We start from the raw sequence: 4,217 nt of genomic DNA, 5'->3' as shown, positions 1-4,217 counted from the left end.
AACAAAGTGTTCAGGGAGCAGATCGGGCGGAATCTGGAAGTTTATGTGGACGACATTCTTATCAAATCCTTCCGAGCGGCCGATCTCTTCAAGGACATGGAAGAAACCTTTCAAACGCTACGCAGATATGGAGTCAAGCTAAATCCCCAGAAATGCTTGTTCGGAGCAAAAGGGGGGCGTTTCTTGGGATATATAGTGACCGAGCGGGGAATTGAAGCCAATCCTAGCAAGGTGAAAGCTCTGCAAGACATGCCGCCTCCCAGAAATACAAGGGAAGTGCAACGGTTAACCGGTCGGATAACTGCTTTGTCCAGATTCATCTCCAAAACCGCCGGAGCCTACCATTCTTCAAGATCTGCGCTACAAGTTCCAGTGGGATGAGGAATGTGACCGAGTTTGGAGAATTGAAAACATATCTGAATTCTCTGCCTATACTTGCCAAGCCGATCGGGGTGAGTCACTTTATCTGTATCTGTCGAGCATGTTGTAGGCTCGGCACTTGTGAGGGCGAACGAACCCGTGTATTTTCTAAGCCACATTTTAAAGATGTTGAATCTCGTTACACAGGGCTCGAGAAGTTGGCCTTTGCTTTGATTCTAGCCGCTTCCGACCATATTTCTTGGCTCACACCATCATCGTCCGGACAAACAGTCCACTAGGAAGAGTGCTGTTGAATCCAGAAGCGTCCGGACGGCTCATCAAGTGGACGACAGAACTAAGTGAATTTGACATCCAATACCAGCCCCGCTCGGCAATCAAAGCGCAATCCTTGGCTGATTTTGTGACCGAAGTGCAGAGGCCAGAGCCGGAAGCTCTGTGGAGGATATATGTGGATGGGTCTTCCACTCGACTCGGAAGTGGGATTGGAATATTGCTGATCTCACCTCAAGAAGAAAAGATGCACCTATCCGTCCGGCTGGACTACAAAGCCACCAATAATGAGGCAGAGTATGAGGCCCTCATAGCCGGATTACAGGCAGCACGGCATGTGGGAGCCGGTCGGGTGACTCTCTATTCGGATTCACAGTTGGCCGCTCAGCAACTTTCTGGTACCTTTGAAATCAACAGCGTTCGGCTTAAGCTCTACGCTGAAGCCTTTGAAAAACTCAAAGCTACTTTCCGAGAGGTCCTTATTCAAAAGATTCCCCGAACGGAGAACCAGACAGCCGATGAGTTGGCCAAACTAGCAAGTTCTATAACGCCGGTCGCCATTCAGCAACCAATTGAAAAAGTACTGCTGGTGGCGCACGTCGACCGGATGGAAGGCTTCACATTTCCAAGCGACTGGAGGACACCCATCATAGAGTTCCTTCGCTCGGGAGCCACACCGGCCGGTCGGGATGAAGCCCAGCTGCTCAGGAGGAGGGCCGGTCGGTTCACACTCATCGGCGATCAGCTCTACAAGAAGGCTTTCTCTCGCCCGCTGTTGAAGTGTGTGAGCTCGGAAGACTCGGCTTACATCCTCCAAGAGGTACATCAAGGATCGTGCGGAGGACATCCGGGCGGAAGATCACTAGCCAAGAAGATTTTGCTAGCTGGATACTTTTGGCCGACCTTACAAATAGACGCCGCCCGGACAGTATCTACTTGCCTTTCATGCCAGAAGTATCACAACGTCTCCCACCGACCGGCAGAGGAGATGAAGGCATCAACCGTCTCATGTCCGTTCGATCAATGGGGAATGGATATTGTGCGTCCGTTTCCTATGGCGACCGGGCAGAGGAAATTTTTGCTAGTGGCGGTCGATTATTTCTCCAAGTGGGTGAAGGCCGAGCCACTAGCCAGGATCACCGAGCAGATGGTCAAGAAATTCATCTGGCAACATATCATCTGTAGGTTCGGTATCCCTCGCCGATTGGTTTCCGACAACGGGCGGCAATTCACAGGGAAGGTGCTGGAAGATTGGTGCAAAAGCTACGGCATCGAGCAACACTTCACGTCTGTGGCTTACCCCCAAAGCAACGGTCAAGCCGAAGTAGCCAACCGGGAAATTCTCCTTATTCTGCGCGCTCGGCTCGACCACGTGGGAGGAAGTTGGCCGGATGAAGTGCCGGGCATTTTATGGGCCATCCGAACGACGCCAAAAGAAGGGACAGGAGTCACACCGTTCCATTTGGTATACGGCGGTGAGGCCGTCATTCCGGTCGAAGTCGGCGTCGAATCCGCGTGGATCCAGTGTTATGATGAAGGCAACGCCGAGCGGAGAAACATGGAGCTGGATTTGGTCGACGAAGAGCGTGCCAAGGCATCCGTTCGGCTGATGGCCTATCGTCAACAAATGAAGCAAAACTACAACTGACGCGTCATTCCCAGATCATTCCAGGTAGGCGACCTGGTCTGGAAGAAAGTCAAGCCGGTCGGCGACGTCGGCAAGCTTGAAGCTCCGTGGGCAGGTCCCTTCAAAATCATCGAAAAGCTCCGCTCGGGCGCGTATTATTTGGAGGATGAGGACGGTAGGGAGCTAGATAGGCCGTGGAGCGCGAACCACCTCCAGCCTTACCGGGCGGGGTGAAAGGTGTGCCTATGTAAATCATCCTGTGTACATTTTTCGATTGATTACTGGAAATGCAGAAATGAAAAGTCAAAAGAGCGAATATAAGGCATTATCATCGAAGAACGAAGGCCCCGCGCCGCTCGGCCGGAGGTAAATGGGTCGAGCCAAGCGCTCGAGGAACGAAGGCCCCGTGCCGTTCGGACGGAGGCAACTTATTCGAGCCAAAATGCCCGACGAAGTAGACCCTGAGCCGTTCGGCCATGAATACGTTCTCCAAGTTGGGTGAAAGGTGCGCTAAATATAAACTTATATACTTTTGGGTCGCCTATGTACTTGCGATGCAGGAAGTAGAAAGATGAAAGCACAGGGTATCCTCTGCTGAAAGGAAGGCCAAGGTCGCTCGACCTGGTAAGGAGTTAGCCTTGAAGGTCGTCTAGCCCAGACGTTAAACCGTAGAGCCGCGCCGTCCGGCTATAAATATCCGCGCCGACGAGCTCCGTCGTTAAAGATCGAGAGTCGCGCCGTCCGGCTATAAATATCCGCGCCGACGAGCTCCGTCGTTAAAGATCGAGAGCCGCGCCGTCCGGCTATAAATATCCGCGCCGACGAGCTCCGTCGTTAAAGATCGAGAGCCGGGCCGAGCGGACGAACCGACGAGCTCCGTCGTTAAAGATCGAGAGCCGCGCCGTCCGACTATAAATATCCGCGCCGACGAGCTCCGTCGTTAAAGATCGAGAGCCGCGCCGTCCGGCTATAAATATCCACGCCGACGAGCTCCGTCGTTAAAAATCGAGAGACGAGCCGGCGTCTATAAATAATCTGAGCGGACGAACCGACGAGCTCCGTCGTTAAAAATCGAGAGACGAGCCGGCGTCTATAAATAATCCGAGCGGACGAACCGACGAGCTCCGTCGTTAAAGATCGAGAGCCGCGCCGTCCGGCTATAAATATCCGCGCCGACGAGCTCCGTCGTTAAAGATCGAGAGCCGCGCCGTCCGGCTATAAATATCCGCGCCGACGAGCTCCGTCGTTAAAGATCGAGAGCCGCGCCGTCCGGCTATAAATATCCGCGCCGATGAGCTCCGTCGTTAAAGATCGAGAGTCGCGCCGTCCGGCTATAAATATCCACGCCGACGAGCTCCGTCGTTAAAGATCGAGAGTCGCGCCGTCCGGCTATAAATATCCGCGCCGACGAGCTCCGTCGTTAAAAATCGAGAGACGAGCCGGCGTCTATAAATAGTCCGAGCGGACGAACCGACGAGCTCCGTCGTTAAAAATAGAGAGACGAGCCGGCGTCTATAAATAATCCGAGCGGTATATCGTCGACACTGCAATTATCCGTATTCTCCGCCGAGTCAGACCGACGCTAATTTCCGCTCGGACTCGAGGTATAAAAGGTTCGGATCAGCTTATAACAAGCGATTCTGGCTAGCAACACAGAATGATATTCGGCCGAACGGAAGAGCTGGGGAAAACACTTGCAAGAATGCACCTCGAATGCCCAAGGTATGATGTGATAGAAGACGAGCGGACAGTACAAGTGTTAGCAAGGGAACAGTGCAAAAAGATAGAGTACACGAAAGGAAAGCATTTCATTAAAATTAAAACCTTAGGCCGAGTGACCTAAGTACAAAAAGGTTCATGTTCAGCCGAGCGGCGAAATTACAAGAATTACTCGATGTAGTCGTAGAGGTCCCTCGGAATGTTGCTCAGGAGCTCCACC

The sequence above is a fragment of the Zingiber officinale genome, chromosome 7A (genome assembly GCF_018446385.1).
Source record: "Zingiber officinale cultivar Zhangliang chromosome 7A, Zo_v1.1, whole genome shotgun sequence".
Classification (NCBI taxonomy): Eukaryota; Viridiplantae; Streptophyta; class Magnoliopsida; order Zingiberales; family Zingiberaceae; genus Zingiber; species Zingiber officinale.
Note: the sequence above shows the minus strand (reverse complement) of the source record.